This window comes from Rattus norvegicus, chromosome 2, assembly GCF_036323735.1.
Source record: "Rattus norvegicus strain BN/NHsdMcwi chromosome 2, GRCr8, whole genome shotgun sequence".
Taxonomy (NCBI): domain Eukaryota; kingdom Metazoa; phylum Chordata; class Mammalia; order Rodentia; family Muridae; genus Rattus; species Rattus norvegicus.
The window spans coordinates 101,595,865-101,617,609 of NC_086020.1; the positions used below are offsets into that span (position 1 = coordinate 101,595,865).

A 21,745-nucleotide genomic window follows, 5' to 3' on the forward strand; every position below is an offset into this window, starting at 1 on the left:
GCCCTTTATATGTTACTTGACCTTTTTCCCTTACTGCTTTTAATATTCTTTCTTTATTTTGTGCGTTTGGTGTTTTGACAATTATGTGACGGGAGGTGTTTCTTTTCTGGTCCAATCTATTTGGAGTTCTGTAGGCTTCTTGTATGTCTATGGGTATCTCTTTTTTTAGGTTAGGGAAGTTTTCTTCTATGATTTTGTTGAAGATATTTACTGGTCCTTTGAGCTGGGAGTCTTCACTCTCTTCTATACCTATTATCCTTAGGTTTGATCTTCTCATTGAGTCCTGGATTTCCTGTATGTTTTGGACCAGTAGCTTTTTCCGCTTTACATTATCTTTGACAGTTGAGTCAATGATTTCTATGGAATCTTCTGCTCCTGAGATTCTCTCTTCCATCTCTTGTATTCTGTTGGTGAAGCTTGTATCTACAGCTCTTTGTCTCTTCTTTTGGTTTTCTATATCCAGGGTTGTTTCCATGTGTTCTTTCTTGATTGCTTCTATTTCCATTTTTAATTCCTTCAACTGTTTGATTGTGTTTTCCTGGAATTCTTTCAGGGATTTTTGCGATTTCTCTCTGTAGGCTTCTACTTGTTTATTAATGTTTTCCTTTGTTTCCCTAAGTGTGTTCATGTCTTTCTTGAAGTCCTCCAGCATCATGATCAAATATGATTTTGAAACTAGATCTTGCTTTTCTGGTGTGTTTGGATATTCCATGTTTGTTTTGGTGGGAGAATTGGGCTCCGATGATGGCATGTAGTCTTGGTTTCTGTTGCTTGGGTTCCTGCGCTTGCCTCTCGCCATCAGATTATCTCTAGTGTTACTTTGTTCTGCTATTTCTGACAGTGGCTAGACTGTCCTATAAGCCTGTGTGTCAGGAGTGCTGTAGACCTGTTTTCCTCTCTTTCAGTCAGTTATGGGGACAGAGTGTTCTGCTTTCGGGCGTGTAGTTTTTCCTCTCTACAGGTCTTCAGCTGTTCCTGTGGGCCTGTGTCTTGAGTTCACCAGGCAGCTTTCTTGCAGCAGAAAATTTGGTCTTACCTGTGGTCCTGAGGCTCAAGTTAGCTCGTGGGGTGCTGCCCAGGGGCTCTCTGCAGCGGCAGCAACCAGGAATACCTGCGCCGCCCCTTCCGGGAGCTTCAGTGCACCAGGGTTCTAGATGGTCTTTGGCTTTTTCCTCTGGCGTCCGAGATGTGTGTGCAGGGAGCAGTCTCTTCTGGTTTCCCAGGCTTGTCTGCCTCTCTGAAGGTTTAGCTCTCCCTCCCACGGGATTTGGGTGCAGAGAACTGTTTATCCGGTCTGTTTCTTTCAGGTTCCGGCGGTGTCTCAGGCAGGTGTCCTGCCTCTCCTGGGCCCTCCCCCACGGGAGCCCAGAAGCCTTATACAGTTTCCTCTTGGGCCAGGGATGTGGGCAGGGGTGAGCAGTGTTGGTGGTCTCTTCTGCTCTGCAGCCTCAGGAGTGCCCACCTGACCAGGCGGTTGGGTCTCTCTCTCACCTGGTCTGGGAGCAGAGAGCTGCTGTGGGCCGGGATCCGCGGGTGTGGGACTTCCGGTAAACACAGAATGTGCCCGGTCCTAGAGAAATTCTGCTTCCGTGTGTCCCAAGCTCACCAGGCAGCTTTCTTGCAGCAGAAAATTTGGTCTTACCTGTGGTCCAGAGGCTCAGGTTCGCTCGTGGGGTGCTGCCCAGGGGCTCTATGCAGCGGCAGCAACCAGGAAGCAAGCACTTTATTCTTATACAACTTTTGGACCTTTGCCGCTTTCTTGTCTCCTTCAGCACTATGACCAGAAGACGTCTAAGCAGGAAACAGGATATTTCCAGTTCTGTCAATATTTCAGGTAAAGCTCCAAGTGCACCAAGCACTTGTCCCACCATTCTGTCAGCTTTCCACAAAGTGGGGTGGATCTTTGTTCCAACTTCAATGAGACCACCTGAGGCAGCACACTGCAGATCATTATGTTCTGCAAAAAGTGACACAACTTTGGAAAAAAAATGGTTTACACATGAGTTTTCCTTCTCTATCCTTGGAGACAATACCGGGTCTGACTTCTATCTCCTGGCTTGTGTTAAAACTCCTTTTAAAATACTGTTGCCAGCTACACCTCCCTTAAGGTCATTGACTTCACAGCCAGGTTTGTTGAGATCAAATGACTTGATAAAAATAAGATGGGGCTCTGAAGTAAAGTTTCTTGGGGGCACTGGTATTTTCTTTACTATGTACTCACAGATGACTTCAATATTGCATTTCAGCTGAGCAGAAATTGGAATAATTGGCACCCCTTCTGCTACTGTTTCTTGCACAAATGCGAGGTTTTTTTGTATTGTTCCTTAGTCAGACCAATTTTTTTCTGGAAGATCAAACTATGCTTGAGTTTCATGATTTCTATGGAAGCCAGGTGTTTGGAAGTCTGGGGCTGAGGACATGATTTATTCCCAGCTATCAAGAGAAGAGATGCATCCATCACTGCTGCACCATTCAGCATCATAGCCATCAAAATATCATGACCAGGACAGTCAACAAAGGAAACGGGACTGACTAATTTGAAGTTCCCTTTGGTCTCTGGAATTTCTGTAGGAAACTCATCTGGTGTACTACTACCACATGATCTATAACATCCTGGTCTAGGACAACTTGAGTCATCAAGTCTATAAATCTTAGCATTAGCATATCCAAGCCTGATGGTAATGTTTCTTTCTAGCTCATTTTTTAGTCCAACAGTGTGAATTCCAGAAATAGCCTTTACCACGGTGGATTTCCTATGAGCCACATGACTAAGTATACCATTATTAATTGTAGCTTGTCTGATGATAACTTCATAGGAAAGTGGTGTCAACTTGGTAGCATCCAATGTGGTGAAATACTGTCGGGAAAGATGTGGCTATCTGAGAGTCATTCCAACCTTACCACATGCCACCTTTCTCAGAGAGAAAAGGGTGAACTTTCCTCTTAACATTGCTTTCTTTGTGTCTCACAAGTTTGGGTATGTTGTATATTCAATTTTATTGAATGCTAGGAAGCATTTAATGTCTTTAGTTCAGCCTTGATTTAGTAGTCATTCAGAGACTTTTTTTAGTTCACATGAGTTTGTAAACTTTTGGTTGTTTCTGTTGTTAAAATACAGCTTTAATCTATGGTAGTCTGAGAAATTATTTAAATTTTTTTGCATCTGTTCAGACTTTCTTTGTGACCCACTATGCAGCCAATTATGGAAAAAGTTCTGTGAGGTGCTGAGAGTAAGATATTATTTTGTATTTTGGGTGAAATATTTTGTAGCTACCTATTGGGTCCATTTGGTTCATAATATCTCTTGACTCTAGTATTACTTTGTTTAGATTTTGTCTGGATGACTTGGTGGAAATGGTCTATTGAAGTACCCTACTTTTAATGGGTAAGGGTGGATGTTTAATATAAGCTTTAGTAATGTTCTTTTTACAAATATGGGTGCTCTTGGGTTTGGGACACAGGTGTTAAGAACTGAAATGCTATCTTGGTGGATTATTCTTTTAATAAATATTGTCTTTACTACCTCTTTTAATTTTCATTTGGGATCTATTTTCTTTTACAATCCATTGGCTTGGAAATTTATTTTCTAATTCTTCACTCTGGGGTAATGTCTATCTTTGATGCTGAGGTGTGCTTCCTGAATAGAATTGAAGGATGGATCCTGTCTCCCTATCCATTTTGATAGTCTGTGCCTTTTGAGCATACTGATATTGAGATATATTAATGACCAATAGTAATTAATTCTTGTTATTTTGGGGTGGTGGTTCTAGTAGTAGTGGTGTTGTTAATGGTACTAGTGATTTTGGCATATGAGTGTGTGTTAGTCTGAGATTATATTTTTCCTATATTTTTGGTTGTAGCTAACCTCTTTGAACTGGCATTTTCTTAATAGTTATTTTCTATAGGGCTGTGGATAGATGTTGTGTGAAACTGACTGTATCATTGAATACCTTGTGTTATCTATTTATGGTGATTGAAATTTTTTTCTGGATATATTCGTTTGAGCCAGCCCCTGTATTCTCTTACAGATTTTAAAATTTTAATCTAAGAAAGACTACTTTAATAAACTTAAGATAATAGCATATATTTTTAAAATTGATAATACAATTAAATTACAAGGCCATTATATACCATTCCACAGAGTTAGAACATACATAATTGTGAGGCCACATTGTAGCCATGCTTCTAGATTCAATTTCTTTAGAAAATACATAAAATATGGCCAGAATCGAAACAAAACCAAGAAGTCTTTTTTGTAATTGCCAATACTCAAATTATCTAGGTATGCAAATTGGAAAATGTAAAATCTGGCCTGTAGAATATCAATTTTTTAAACGATTTGCTTCATTTTCATTATGTGTCTGTGTGGGTAGGTTGACATGTGCTGACCGAGGACAGAGAAATTATGTCACTGAGAACTAGACTTACAGGCAATATGCACACTTGTAAACTAACTTGTGTCCTTGCCACTGAGTTATGCCTGCAACCTTCAATAATAGGGCTTTGTCTATACCATTAACATTATATAAAAGAATGAAAGATATTCCTAAAGTTCTAATCATTAAGGTGAATTTCTTATTTTTATCATGTTCATTTAAGAGAATATGTGTATTGTAATATGAAAGGATATAATCACACATTAAAATAAAAAAATGACCAGAAAGAAATGATGCTCTTAAATTACCTGAACTCAGAGTAAATACATGAGAAATAGGTTTATTTCAAGGGTCAGAAATGAATCTTTTACTCCATGAAGGATTGTTTATGACAATCACTATGCCACTCATTTTTGATGATCTTTCTCTGCCTCACATTAAATACATCAACATGTTTGATTTTTAATTTAGCCTTGTTAAAGCAATTTAGTTCAACTTCACTGAGGCAATAGTATTATTTGCAATGACAGTATATGTTATTCAATATCCTTGGGCAAGCAGACTGTCAAATTCTCTGTGGAGCATTGAGGTGACACAATGAAGAGACTATTGAAGGTTGAGAATGATGATCCAAGCTTATTTGCCACACAGAAAAATTATTGCCTTTTTTGACTTTTTTCCTTCTTTGTCTTATTTTTCCTATTTCTTTCTCCCAGTGTATTTTGATCACGTTATTTCCCTCTCTAACTACTCTCACATCCAACCACCCCCACTCAAGAACGTCATGTTCTACTGTTCTTTTATTTTCTGATTGTGTCCATTTTGCTCATGTTAGGTCTAGAATCACAGTCACTTTTGAATCATCTCTATACCATGTCAAATTAGCTTAAGTCATATCAAACTATATTTCATGTCTAACCCACATAGCTTTCATCCGATTTCATTATTTCCATTTTACAACTCAGTACTTTCCTGTAGCATTTACTTCCCCTCCTAAATATCATAGAATTTGGCTGTTCATTATCTTTACCGGAGTAAGCTACCTTCTGGCAACATGAAGTCACATTTTTTTTGTAAGAGAGGAAAGTTTCAGGCTTGAAATTCAGAGAACCAAAGAGCTGGAAGAACATATTATACACTGCAAGGACTAAGTAGAAAGTTTTCTTTGAAATGTAGGATGAGTCATACTAAAGTCTGTAATTTTCCATGAGATCTATCTGTTGGCCTGTTATCGAGGTAATTGTCCCAGTATCGTAGGTAAAATTAAGAAAATTTAAAAACAAAGAAATATGTTTAAAAAAATAAAAGGTGACTAAGTAGAAGGGAGACAGTTCTTAATTATAGGAGAGATTTCCACATTTCAACAGAGGTTATATTCAGATCAATATGACACCAATTAGGAAACAATATGATAGGTTCTTCAAAGCATGAAAATGAAAGAAGGAGAAGTCCTTAACATTCATGGGGTTTACTTTGTGTGGTGGGAACTTTGCTAGTGTTGTACTTGGATTCTATATAATCACAACCTATAGCAGATATTGCGCTCATTTTGCAGATAACCAAGTGAACAGTTATTTTAGGTAGTGAAAGACATGTTTCCAGTAAATGAAACACAAATCAATGGGGAATGGTACATCATGAATTTTTGACCATTTGTACATAAAACTTGACTAGTAGAAATACATGTATAAAAATGAATTTTAACCTCCTACTTTTGCTAGGGTGGTTATGTTTATGAAGTAACAATAAAGGAAATATTCAAAATCACATATTAGAGTTACATTACTCATTGTTATTTATTTCCTCACAAATATCTGAATAAAGTATTTTGGAAAGAATATAAATCTTTTTGGTCAATATATTTTTATTGCACACAGCTACACATGCAGAAAAAGATCGGCCATAGTAGAAAACACCTGCTTATAAAAGTCTTCCTTGCAACTGTCTTTAGAAACATGTAGTTAAACAATAATAATAAGAAAATCTTATAGTAGAGAATTCTGAAAAAAAGACTTTAACCTAGAATTTGTACAGATTTGTATTTTTCGAAAAGGGTGCTCTCATTTAAAGATGTTGGGACAATATTCTTTTAACCTCTGAGATTTCTAAGATAATTGATACACAAATGCAGGAGAGAGTGCTTTAATGATATATGTCAAATTGAGAATGTTTTCATTCTTATTTTTAATGAAAACAAGTCTTTTATATAGTTTCCTTTTAGTAATGACAATAAAGAAAACTATATGGGCTTGACTTAATCAAATTGGTGGAGAATGATATGGTGTATTTATATGAAGAGAAACCCCAAGTTACATGTATATTTTTATTTTTATGCCAAAATGAGAGAATCTGAGGCAAAAACATTCCAACTTTGAAGCCAGTGTCAGGTACACAGCAAGATTATGTATTAAAATCAAACATAACCTGCTTGCTGCCGCCGTGGAGAGCTCGTAAGCAACACCCCACGAGCAAACTTGAGCCTCGGGACCACAGGTAAGACCAACTTTTCTGCTGCAAGCGACCTGCCTAGTGAACTCAGGACACAGGCCCACAGGAACTGTGTTACAGCTGAAGACCTGTAGATAGGAAAAACAACATGCCCAAAAGCAGAACACTCTGTTCCCATAACTGACTGAAAGAAAACAGGAAAACAGGTCTACAGCACCCCTGACACACAGGCTTATAGGACAGTCTAGCCACTGTCCTCTAGTAACACTAGAGATAATCTGATGGCAAGAGGCAAACACAGGAATCCAAGCAACAGAAACCAAGACTACATGGCATCATCAGAGCCCAATTCTCCCACCAAAGCAAACACGGAATATCCAAACACACCAGAAAAGCAAGATCTAGTTTCAAAATCATATTTGTTCATGATGCTGGAGGACTTCAAGAAAGACATGAAGAACTCCCTTAGAGAACAAGTAGAAGCCTACAGAGAGGAATCCCAAAAATCCCTGAAAGAATTCCAGGAAAACATAAATAAACAAGTAGAAGCCCATAGAAAGGAGTCACAAAAATCCCTGAAAGAATTCCAGGAAAACACAATCAAACAGTTGAAGGAATTAAAAATGGAAATAGAAGCAATCAAGAAAGAACACATGGAAACAACCCTGGATATAGAAAACCAAAAGAAGAGACAAGGAGCCATAGATACAAGCTTCACCAACATAATACAAGACATAGAAGAGAGAATCTCAGGAGCTATTGGGGAAAATATATGGTTGAATTCGGTGAATGATGGAAGGCTGAAGAGGAGGGCCACCCCACAGGAAGGCCAGCGATCTCAACTAACCTGGACCCTGGGATTAAGAAACAAGACTCCTTTAAATGAGTCTTCTCTGAAATAGTTTCTTTGAAACCATGAATTAGCAGGTGCTTTATACTCTCATCACTGAAGAGAGAATTATATAAATCATGTAAACTTCTCCAAAATAACAAAGTCAACACCAAAGGTTAATTAGATTTTAAAATGATATTGTAAGTAATTATGTAGATTCTTATTTTTCTTCTAAATAATACTTAGTAAAGGCTACAGTAAATTTATGTTCTATTCATTTTTCTGTTTGGGATTTTTATTTATTTATATATTATTTTGTTGACATTTCATGAAACATGTTGGCCACACATCAAAAACTTTCAAAACTAATAGGTAATATCAATTAGTGGAAAAAAAAGAGGCAATAAAATTGAAGACTGTTGAGAAATATTGATACTTTTGGAGGGAAAAAAGGAAGCTGGAAGATGTAAGTATATAATATTCACATAAATAATATTCAAAAAAATTATAAAATTCCAAAATGTTAATGACTTCACAGATAAAGGGAAAATTAAGTACATACTTTTTATTTGTGGACAATCTCTGGTTTTCTTTTCTTTTCTCTTTTTTTTTTTTTGACCTTATCTTAAATATTTTGCAATGCAGTGTCAAACGGTGGTAGAGTCCATGTGTCATCATTGGACTATCTCTTGGTTCCCACTGCTTTTAATGGAGGTACTTTTCCCCTGAACTGCAGAGAGGTATTTTGTGCTGATCTATGGTTTAACTTCAATTCGGAGACTGAAAAGAAGCTGGAAACCCCACAGAGTTTATTATAGGATTTGAGAAATCAGAGGACAGAAGCAAAAGGAGGGGCTCCAAAAACAAACAAAAAAAAGAAACCATAACCTAGGACTAGCTGACCTTGAAATTACTAGTCCAAGTTACATTCCAGAATGTGCCTTTTAAACAAAGTCTATGGTGTGATGTTTCTTCTATTTTCACAAGGTGGTTCAAACTATTCGTAACCTTGAGTGACACTGACCAACACATACTTCTTTGCTCCTGAAACCACCATCATGTTTGTGATAAAGGTGAGAGAACTTATGTTACTTTTTACATAAGAACAAGACTAGACCCTGTATTTAACAGGAACTAATATTTTGAGATAGTTACATGAGGACAGGAAGTATTATAGCTGCTTATACACTATAGCTTAAATTATAAGAGCTACATGCAAGTCCCAAATAGTTAAAAGTATTCTCTATAGAGAAGGTATTAAGAAGTATCATTTCTTGCCCCAACATATAACGAAGACACGTGCTCCACTATGTTCATAGCAGCCTTCTTTATAATAGCCAGAAACTGGAAAGAACACAGATGCCCTTCAATAGACGAATGGATACGGAAAATGTGGTACATCTACACAATGGAATATTACTCAGCTATCAAAAACAATGACTTTATGAAATTCATAGGCAAATGGATGGAACTGGAAAATATCATCCTAAGTGAGGGAACTCAGTCACAGAAAAACATACATGGTATGCACTCATTGATAAGTGGCTATTAGCCCAAATGCTTGAATTACCCTAGATGCACAGAACACATGAAACTCAAGAAGGATGACCAAAAAGGGAATGCTTCAGTCCTTCTTTAAAAGGGGAACAAAAATATCCTTGGGAGGGAATAAGGAGGCAAAGTTTAGAACAGAGGCAGAAGGAACACCCATTCAGAGCCTGCCCCACTTGTGGCCCATACATATACAGCCACCCAATTAGATAAGATGGATGAAGCAAAGAAGTGCAGGCTGACAGGACCCAGATGTAGATCTCTCCTGAGAGACACAGCCAGAATACAACAAGTACATAGGTGAATGCCAGCGGCAAACCACTGAACTGAGAACAGGACCCCTGTTGCATAAATCAGAGAAAGGACTGGAAGAGCTTGAAGACTTGAAGGGGCTCTAGACCCCATATGAACAAAACTGCCAACCAACCAGAGCTTCCAAGGACTAAACAACTACCCAAAGACTATACATGGACTGACCCTGGGCTCCAACCTCATAGGTAGCAATGAATAGCTTAGTAAGAGCACCAGAGGAAGAGGAAGCCCTTGGTCCTGCCAAGACTGAAACCCTAGTGAACGTGATTGTTAGGGGGAGGGCGGTAATGGGGGGAGGATGGGAAGGGGAACACCCATAGTGGAGGGAGAGGGAGGGGTTAGGGGAATGTTGGTCCGGAAACCCGGAAGGAGAATAACAATCTAAATGTAAATAAGAAATACTCAAGTTGTTCTGAGACACCTCCAGAACCTGAAGGGACCAACGGGATAAACAGTTCTCTGCACCCAAATCCCATGGGAGGGAGAGCTAAACCTTCAGAGAGGCAGACATGCCTGGGAAACCAGAAGAGACTGCACTCTGCACACATTACTGATTCCAGAGGAAAACACCAAACACCATCTGGAACCTTGGTGCATGGAAGCTCCCAGAAAGGGCGGCACAGATCTTCCTGGTTGCTGCCCCCACGGAGAGCTCATAAGCAACACCCCACGGACAAACTTGAGCCTCAGGACCACAGGTAAGACCAACTTTTCTGCTGCAAGCGACCTGCCTGGTGAACTCAGGACACACAGAGGCAAAATTCATCTAGGACAGGACACTTCCGGTATTTAGCGGGAGTCCCAAACCTGCGGATCCCTGCCCGAAGCAGCTCTCTGCTCCCAAACCCTATGGCAGAGAGCCCTCACTGCCTGGTCAGGTGGACACTCCTGAGACTGCAGAGCAGAAGAAACCACCAACACTGCCCAAACCTGCCCACATCCCTGGCCCAAGAGGAAACTGTATATGTCCTCTGGATTCCCTTGGGTAAGGGCACAGGAGCAGGAAATCTGCTGCCTCTGAGATACCACCAGAACCTGAAGGGACTGACCAGATAAACAGTTCTCTACACCCAAATCCCATGGGAGGGAGAGCTAAACCTTCAGAGGCAGACAGGCCAGGTAAACCAGAAGAGATTGCACTCTGCACACATTACTGATTCCAGAGGAAAACACCAAACACCATCTGGAACCCTGGTGCACGGACGCTCCCAGAAAGGGCAGCGCATATCTTCCTGGATGCTGCCCCAACAGAGAGCTCATACGGAACACCCCACAAACAAACTGGAGCCTGGGGACCACAGGTAAGCCCAAATTTTCTGCTGCAAGCGACCTGCCTAGTGAACTTAAGACACAGGCCCACAGGAACAGCTGTAGTCCTGTAGATAGGAAAAACTACACTCCCGAAAGCAGAACACTGTCGCCATAACTGGCTGAAAGAAAACAGGAAAACAGATCTACAGAACTGCTGACACACAGGCTTATAGGACAGTTTAGCCACTGTCAGAAATAGCAGAACAAAGTAACACGAGAGATAATCTGATGGCGAGAGGCAAGCACAGGAACCCAAGCAACAGAAAAAAAGACTACATGGCATCATCGGAGCCCAATTCTCCCACCAAAGCAAACACTGAATAACCAAACACACCAGAAAAGCAAGATCTAGTTTCAAAATCATATTTGATCATGATGCTGGAGGACTTCAAGAAAGACATGAAGAACTCCCTTAGAGAAACAAAGGAAAACATTAATAAACAAGTAGAAGCCTACAGAGAGGAATCGCAAAAATCCCTGAAAGAATTCCAGGAACACATAAATAAACAGGTAGAAGCCCATAGAGAGGAGTCACAAAAATCCCTGAAAGAATTCCAGGAAAACACAATCAAACGGTTGAAGGAATTAAAAATGGAAATAGAAGAAATCAAGAAAGAACACATGGAAACAACCCTAGACATAGAAAACCAAATGAAGAGACAAGGAGCTGTAGATACGAGCTTCACCAACAGAATACAAGAGATGGAAGAGAGAATCTCAAGAGCAGAAGATTCCATAGAAATCATCGACTTCACTGTCAAAGATAATGTAAAGCAGAAAAAGCTACTGGTCCAAAACATACAGGAAATCCAGGACTCAATGAGAAGATCAAACCTAAGGACAATAGGTATAGAAGAGAGTGAAGACTCCCAGCTCATAGGACCAGTAAATATCTTCAACAAAATCATAGAAGAAAACTTCCCTAAATTAAAGAAAGAGATACCCATAAGCATAAAAGAAGCCTAAAGAACTCCAAATACATTGGACCAGAAAAGAAACTCCTCCCGTCTCGCAATAGTCAAAACACCAAACGCAAAAAATAAAGAAAGAATATTAAAAGCAGTAAGGTAAAAAGATCAAGTAACCTATAAAGGCAGACCTATCAGAATCACACCAGATTTTTTGCCAGAAACTATGAAAGCCAGAAGATCCTGGACAGATGTCATACTGACCCTAAGAGAACACAAATGCCAGCCCAGGTTACTGTATCCTGCAAAACTCTCAATTAACATAGATGGAGAAACCAAGATATTCCATGACAAAACCAAATTTACACAATATCTTTCTACAAATCCAGCACTACAAAGGATAATAAATGGTAAACCCAACATAAGGAGGCAAGCTATACCCTAGAAGAAGCAAGAAACTAATCATCTTGGCAACAAAACAAAGAGAATGAAAGCACACAAACATAACCTCACATCCAAATATGAATATAACGGGAAGCAATAATCACTATTCCTTAATATCTCTCAATATCAATGGCCTCAACTTCCCAATAAAAAGACATAGATTAACAAACTGGATACGCAACGAGGACCCTGCATTCTGCTGCCTACAGGAAACACACCTCAGAGACAAAGACAGACACTACCTCAAAGTGAAAGGCTGGAAAACAACTTTCCAAGCAAATGGTCAGAAGAAGCAAGCTCGAGCAGCCATTCTAATATCAAATAAAATCAATTTTCAACTAAAAGTCATCAAAAAAGATAAGGAAGGACACTTCATATTCATCAAAGGAAAAATCCACCAAGATGAACTCTCAATCCTAAATATCTATGCCCCAAATTCAAGGGCAAATACATACGTAAAAGAAACGTTACTGAAGCTCAAAACACACATTGCACCTCACACAATAATAGTAGGAGATTTCAACACCCCACTCTCATCAATGGACAGATCATGGAATCAGAAATTAAACAGAGACGTAGACAAACTAAGAGAAGTCATGAGCCAAATGGACTTAACAGATATTTATACAACATTCTATCCTAAAGCAAAAGGATATACCTTCTTCTCAGCTCCTCATGGTACTTTATCCAAAATTGACCATATAATTGGTCAACAAACGGGCCTCAACAGGTACAGAAAGATAGAAATAATCCCATGCGTGCTATCGGACCACCATGGCCTAAAACTGGTCTTCAATAACAATAAGGGAAGAATGCCCACATATACGTGGAAATTGAACAATGCTCTACTCAATGATAACCTGGTCAAGGAAGAAATAAAGAAAGAAATTAGGGGAATCACTATCCCTGAACTCAAGCAGTATTACAGAGCAATAGTGATAAAAACTGCATGGTATTGGTACAGAGACAGACAGATAGACCAATGGAATAGAATTGAAGACCCAGAAATGAACACACACACCTATGGTCACTTGATTTTTGACAAAGGAGCCAAAACCATCCAATGGAAAAAAGATAGCATTTTCAGCAAATGGTGCTGGTTCAACTGGAGGGCAACATGTAGATGAATGCAGATCGATCCATCCTTATCACCCTGTACAAAGCTTAAGTCCAAGTGGATCAAGGACCTCCACATCAAACCAGACACACTCAAACTAATAGAAGAAAAACTAGGGAAGCATCTGGAACACATGGGCACTGGAAAAAATTTCCTGAACAAAACACTAATGGCTTATGCTCTAAGATCAAGAATCGACAAATGGGATCTCATAAAACTGCAAAGCTTCTGTAAGGCAAAGGACACTGTGGTTAGGACAAAACGGCAACCAACAGATTGGGAAAAGATCTTTACCAATCCTACAACAGATAGAGGCCTTATTTCCAAAATATACAAAGAACTCAAGAAGTTAGACCGCAGGGAAACAAATAACCCTATTAAAAAATGGGGTTCAGAGCTAAACAAAGAATTCACAGCTGAGGAATGCCGAATGGCGGAGAAACACCTAAAGAAATGTTCAACATCTTTAGTCATAAGGGAAATGCAAATCAAAACAACCCTGAGATTTCACCTCACACCAGTGCGATTGGCTAAGATCAAAAACTCAGGTGACAGCAGATGCTGGCGAGGATGTGGAGAAAGAGGAACACTCCTCCATTGTTGGTGGGATTGCAGACTGGTAAAACCATTCTGGAAATCAGTCTGGAGGTTCCTCAGAAAATTGGACATTGAACTGCCTGAGGATCCAGCTATACCTCTCTTGGGCATATACCCAAAAGATGCCTCAACATATAAAAGAGACACGTGCTCCACTATGTTCATCGCAGCCTTATTTATAATAGCCAGAAAATGGAAAGAACCCAGATGCCCTTCAACAGAGGAATGGATACAGAAAATGTGGTACATCTACACAATGGAATATTACTCAGCTATCAAAAACAACGAGTTTATGAAATCGTAGGCAAATGGTTGGAACTGGAAAATATCATCCTGAGTGAGCTAACCCTATCACAGAAAGACATACATGGTATGCACTCATTGATAAGTGGCTATTAGCCCAAATGCTTGAATTACCCTAGATCCCTAGAACAAACGAAACTCAAGACGGATGATCAAAATGTGAATGCTTCACTCCTTCTTTAAATGAGGAAAAAGAATACTCTTGGCAGGGAAGGGAGAGGCAAAGATTAAAACAGAGACTGAAGGAACACCCATTCAGAGCCTGCCCCACATGTGGCCCATACATATACAGCCACCCAATTAGACAAGATGGATGAAGCAAAGAAGTGCAGACCGACAGGAGCCGGATGTAGATCGCTCCTGAGAGACACAGCCAGAATACAGCAAATATAGAGGCGAATGCCAGCAGCAAACCACTGAACTGAGAATAGGTCCCCTATTGAAGGAATCAGAGAAAGAACCGGAAGAGCTTGAAGGGGCTCGAGACCCCAAAAGTACAACAATGCCAAGCAACCAGAGCTTCCAGGGACTAAGCCACTACCTAAAGACTATACATGGACTGACCCTGGACTCTGACCCCATAGGTAGCAATGAATATCCTAGTAAGAGCACCAGTGGAAGGGGAAGCCCTGGGTCCTGCTAAGACTGAACCCCCAGTGAACTAGTCTATGGGGGGAGGGCGGCAATGGGGGGAGGGTTGGGAGGGGAACACCCATAAGGAAGGGGAGGGGGGAGGGGGATGTTTGCCCGGAAACCGGGAAAGGGAATAACACTCGAAATGTATATAAGAAATACTCAAGTTAATAAAAAAAAAAAAGAAATTAAACTTTTTAGAATTTAATGAAAATGAAGGTACAACATACCCAAACTTATGGGACACAATGAAAGCTGTGCTAACAGGAAAACTCATAGAGCTGAGTGCCTGCAGAAAGAAACAGGAAAGAGCACATGTCACCAGCTTGACAGCACACCAAAAAGCTCTAGAACAAAAAGAAGCAAATACACCCAGGAGGAGTAGAAGGCAGGAAATAATCAAACTCAGAGCTGAAATCAACCAAGTAGAAACAAAAAGGACCATAGAAAGAATCAACAGAACCAAAAGTTGGTTCTTTGAGAAAATCAACAAGATAGATGAACCCTTAGCCAATCTAACAAGAGGAAACAGAGAGTGTGTCCAAATTAACAAAATCAGAAATGAAAAGGGAGACATAACTACAGATTCAGAGGAAATTAAAAAAAAATCAGATCTTACTATAAAAGCCTATTTTCAGCAAAACTTGAAAATCTGCAGGGAATGGACAATTTCCCAGCCAGATACCAGGTAGTGAAATTAAATCAGGAACAGATAAACCAGTTAAACCACCCCATAACTCCTAAGGAAATAGAAGGAGTCATTAAAGGTCTCCCAACCAAAAAGAGCCCAGGTCCAGACGGGTTCAGTGCAAAATTCTATCAGACCTTCATAGAAGGCCTCATACCAATATTATCCAAACTATTCCACAAAATTGAAACAAATGGAGCACTACTGAATTCATTCTACGAAGCCACAATTACTCTTATACCTAAACCACACAAAGACCCAACAAAGATTGGGAACCAGACCAATTTCCTTTATGAATATCGATGCAAAAATACTCAATAAAATTCTGGCAAACCGAATCCAAGAGCACATCAAAACAATCATCCACCATGATCCAGTAGACTTCATCCCAGGCATGCAGAAATGGTTTAATATATGGAAAACCATCAACGTCATCCATTATATAAAAAAACTGAAAGAACAAAACCACATGATCATTTCATTAGATGCTGAGAAGGCATTTGACAAAATTCAACACCCCTTCATGGTAAAAGTCCTGGAATGAACAGGAATTCAAGGCCCATACCTAAACATAGTACAAGCTATATACAGCAAACCAGTTGCTAACATTAAACTAAATGGAGAGAAACTTGAAGCAATCCCACTACAATCAGGGACAAGACAATGGTGCCCACTCTCTCCCTACTTGTTCAATATAGTTCTTGAAGTTCTAGCCAGAGCAATCAGACAACAAAAGGAGGTCAAGGGGATACAGATCAGAAAAGAAGAAGTCAAAATATCACTATTTGCAAATGATATGATAGTATATTTAAGTGATCCCAAAAGTTCCACCAGAGAACTACTAAAGCTGATAAACAACTTCAGCAAAGTGGCTGGGTATAAAATTAACTCAAATAAATCAGTAGCCTTCCTCTACACAAAAGAGAAACAAGCCGAGAAAGAAATTAGGGAAACGACACACTTCATAATAGACCCAAATAATATAAAGTACCTCGGTGTGACTTTAACCAAGCAAGTAAAAGATGTGTACAATAAGAACTTCAAGACTCTGAAGAAAGAAATTGAAGAAGACCTCAGAAATTGGAAAGATCTCCCATGCTCATGGATTGGCAGGATTAATATAGTAAAAATGGCCATTTTACCAAAAGCAATCTACAGATTCAATGCAATCCCCATCAAAATACCAATCCAATTCTTCAAAGAGTTAGACAGAACAATTTGCAAATTCATCTGGAATAACAAAAAACCCAGGATAGCTCAAGCTATCCTCAACAATAAAAGGACTTCAGGGGGAATCACTATCCCTGAACTCAAGCAGTAGTACAGAGCAGTAGTGATAAAAACTGCATGGTATTGGTACAGAGACAGACAGATAGACCAATTGAACAGAATTGAGGACCCAGAAATGTACCCACACACCTATGGTCACTTGATTTTTGACAAAGGAGCCAAAACCATCAAATGGAAAAAAAGATAGTATGTTCAGCAAATGGTGGCAGTTCAACTGGAGGTCAACATGTAGAAGAATGCAGATCGATCCATGCTTATCACCCTGTACAAAGCTTAAGTCCAAGTGGATCAAAGACCTCCACATGAAACCAGATACACTCAAACTAATAGAAGAAAAACTAGGGAAGCATCTGGAACACATGGGCACTGGAAAAAATTTCCTGAACAAAACACCAATGGCTTATGCTCTAAGATCAAGAATCGACAAATGGGATCTCATAAAACTGCAAAGCTTCTGTAAGGCAAAGGACACTGTGGTTAGGACAAAACGGCAACCAACAGATTGGGAAAAGATCTTTACCAATCCTACAACAGATAGAGGCCTTATATCCAAAATATACAAAGAACTCAAAAGTTAGACTGCAGGGAGACAAATAACCCTATTGAAAAATGGGGTTCAGAGGTAAACACAGAATTCACAGCTGAGGAATACAGAATGGCTGAAAAACATCTAAAGAAATGTTCAACATCTTTGTCATAAGGGAAATGCAAATCAAAACAACCCTGAGATTTCACCTCACACCAGTGAGAATGGCTAAGATCAAAAACTCAGGTGACAGCAAATGCTTGTGAGGATGAGGAGAAAGAGGAACACTCCTCCATTGTTGGTGGGATTGCAGACTGGTACAACCATTCTGGAAATCAGTCTGGAGGTTCCTCAGAAAATTGGACTTTGAACTACCTGAGGATCCTGCTATACTTCTCTTGGGCATATACCCAAAATATGCCCCAACATATAAAAAAGACACGTGCTCCACTATGTTCATAGCAGCCATATTTACAATAGCCAGAAGCTGGAAAGAAGCCAGATGCCCTTCATCAGAGGAATGGATACAGAAAATGTGGAACATCTACACAATGGAATATTACTCAGCTAAAAAAACAATGACTTTTTGAAATTCGTAGGCAAATGGTTGGAACTGGAAAATATCATCCTGAGTAAGGTAACCCAATCACAGAAAAACACAAATGGTATGCACTCATTGATAAGCGGCTATTAGCCCAAATGCTTGAATTACCCTAGATGCCTAGAACAAACGAAACTCAAGACGGATGATCAAAATATGAATGCTTCACTCCTTCTTTAAAAGGGGAACAAGAATTACCTTGGGAGGGAATAGGGAGGCAAAGATTAGAACAGAGGCAGAAGGAACACCCATTCAGAGCCTGCCCCACATGTGGCCCATACATATACAGCCACCCAATTAGACAAGATGGATGAAGCAAAGAAGGGCAGGCTGACAGGAACCGGATGTAGATCTCTCCTGAGAGACACAGCCAGAATACAGCAAATACAGAGGTGAATGCCAGTGGCAAACCACTGAACTGAGAATAGGACCCCAACTGAAGGAATCAGAGAAAGAACTGGAAGAGCTCGAAGGGGCTCCAGACCCCTTCTGAACAACAATGCCAAGCAACCAGAGCTTCCAGGGGCTAAGCCACTACCTAAAGACTATACAAGGACTGACCCTGGACTCTGACCTCATAGGAAGCAATGAATATCCTAGTAAGAGCACCAGTGGAATGGGAAGCCCTGGGTCCTGCTAAGACTGAACCCCCAGTGAACTAGATTGTTGGGGGGAGGGCGGCAATGGGGCGAGTATGGGGAGGGGAACACCCATAAAGAAGGGGAGGGGGAGGGATTAGTGGGATGTTTGCCCGGAAACCGGGAAAGGGATAAACACTCGAAATGTAAATAAGAAATACTCAAGTTAATAAAAAAAAAGAAAGACTCAAGTTAATAAAGATGGAAAAAAATGAAGCATCATTTCTCATTTGTATTACATTTAATTCACTATATTAATCTTCAGTCCAGAACTAAATAGATTGGTTATCACTGTTATTGCTTCTCTTATTTACACAAAACAGTTGATTTCAATGTTTGTAATTTATTATGATCATATTCACCTCACTGCGCTCTCTTATTCCCTCCCTCCTCTTCTTGTCTTTCTTTTCTCCAATATATCCCTTGCTACTTACATGTATTCTTTTTATAGACTCTAAACTTGAAATAACACATGACATTAGCATGTCTAAGTATCAAGGATGACTTTAGCCAAAATATTCAACAAACGGGAGATAGAACTTGTAGAGGCAACCTCCAGTAGATAGGCACGGTCCCCAGTCGAGGGATGGGGACGCCACACATTTCAAAATTTTTATCCCCAGAAATGTCCCTGCCTGAAAAAAGACAGGGATGAATATGGAGCAGAAAGTGAAGTAAAGACCACTCAGAGACTGCCCCGTCTAGAGATCCATTGCATCTGCAGACATCAAGCCCCCATACTATTGCTGATGCCAAGAAGCACTTGCAGACAAGAACCTGGTATGGCTGTTCCCTGAAAGGTTCTACCAGTACCTGACCAATACAAATGCAGATATCCATAGTTAACCACCAAACTGAACTCGGACCCCAATGGAAAAGCTAAGAGAAGAACTGAAGGACCTGAAGGGGATTGCAATCCCATAGGAAGAACAATATTAACTAACCAGACCACCCAGAGCTCCCAGAAGCTATACCACCATCTGAACAGTGCACATGGAGGGAATCCATGGCTCCAGATAATATGTGGCAGAGGATGGTCTTATCTGACACCAGTGGGAGGGGAGACCCTTAGTTCTGTGGAGGTTCAATGCCCTAGTATAAGGGGATGCTAGAGCAGTGAGGCAGGAGTGAGTGGGGGAAGGAACTCCTTCATGGAGGCAAAGGAGAGGGGAGGAGAGGGCAGATGGTGTAGAGGGATTGTGTGTGTGTGGGGGGGTGGCAACCAGGAAGGGAGATATCACCTGAAATGTAAATGAATAAAATGATTAATAAAATTTTTTAAAAGTATGGCTTATTTTGTTTACCATGGTAATAATTTCTAATATTGTCAATGTGTTCAAGGGGTTTTATTTCACCCTTCTTTATGGCTGAATTTTATACATTCATACATGCAGGCAATATTCCACTAACTGTAGACTTTGCTATAACTCTGTCATAGTACACATTAACATATAAATATATCTGTGGCATGCTGATTTGGATTTTTTTCAAATATGTGCCTATACAAACAGCTAGATTACATGGTAGTCTTCTTGTTTAACTTTGGGAAACCTTTCCTTCCCACTTGTACAGTGTGTATGCTAATTTACCTTCCTATAGTAAAAGTTCACTGTGTTGGTACAGTGGCTACTTTTCACTCTGGATAGTTTTGGTATTTCATAAATTAAATGGGATTTAAAATATTTGGAAAATATTAACTACATTTTAGAAGTACAGGAGTCCCCCTATTATTTCTGAGGTTTGCTAATTTTGTTTAAATAAATTGTTTCAAAAGTAAATCTTTTTGAGACTGAAATATATGATTGTGTTGGGTTTTGTAATCTATCCTACTATAATCCTATAGTTTGGATGTTTGAGGCAGGAGGAGAGCTAGATTTCATGATAGCCTTACTTTTCAGTTTGGGGGAAAAGTATATGCTCACTTGCATTGTGTGTATGCATGAATCCACACATACATTATCATTATCTACAGTAAGTTCAAGGCAATCTTTGAAAATACAGATGATTTCAAACCATAAATAAATGAATTAAATAGCCAGCATTCTCCATGTGAAGGCAAGTCGAGGGTGCATGAGGAATTAATTACACATCAGATTTCATTGACATTGCTGGGTTCCAGATTCTCCGTTCTTTTTGTTATTTCTTAAATACCCAAAGCAATGAGTAAGGCACAGGTATTCATGCATTTATGCACACATAAAAATATAAAAGTTAGTGATCCAGAATCTGTTGACCTTTTTTACATCACCAGGTCCTTCAATATTGATTCAATCAGTTTGTCTTTAATGAAATGAAATATATATTACATTCTACACTAAGATCCGGGCTGTGAATGCACTTCTGTAAATTGAAATAATAAATTAAATACATATTATTGTAATTATATTGGACATGAAGGTAGGTGGCTTGTTTCTAGCAAGGGAGTACATTAACCAGGCTGCTTCGTTATTCTTTTGTGAACTGAAAATACTTCAGAAATTTGGTAAAGGCTAACTACCTTCCTGACTCTTACCATGTAGAAGCCTTTTTAGCTAAGATTTGATAATTCTCATTCATAAACTGTTTTCTAATATTCCAATTCATGGCACATAAAACCAGTTTGAGCATAGGAGCAATGAAGGGATAAAGGGAAACCACGAAAGTACATTTTACTAAGCAATACACTAGGAGCTAAATAGAGACTAGTGCAAAGAGAAGAAATTCCTAGACATATCTTTAAGGATTTAAAGCAAGTGGAATGTCTGTTTGTGTTGTTGTTGCTGTTATTGTTGTTGTTGTTATTATTGTTGTTGCTTCCCTCTGTTTACCTTCCAATGAAGGTGAAATATGTTTAGCTATCACTAATGGTTAAAAATTTCAAATAACTTCAGATAACATAATTTCTATCAGTTACCCTAACCATTGTCCTTGGCCCTTAAACTGAATTCTTAACACTGAGGATCCAGAGAGAGAAGGAGGGAATGTAGTCGAGGCCAACAGCTCCCAAACACAACACTCAGACCAGGGCTCGTCCACATTGTTTTCCACTGGATCATGTAAAAAGAATAAAAAAGGACAGCAAACACGAAAAACAAAGATGGTTTTCTGAATTATCAGTCACAGTCTACTTTGAGATTGTTATTATATTTATTTTCTTTGAGATCATTGCCACAATGATAAAGTAAACATGA

The 21,745-nt window shown here is 39.4% G+C and overlaps 1 pseudogene; it reads right to left on the bottom strand.

The window, feature by feature from the left end:
* Positions 1 to 1,149: 1,149 nt before the first annotated feature.
* On the bottom strand, positions 1,150 to 6,966 carry Eif2s3-ps1 (eukaryotic translation initiation factor 2 subunit gamma, pseudogene 1; annotated as a pseudogene).
* Positions 6,967 to 21,745: the final 14,779 nt, after the last annotated feature.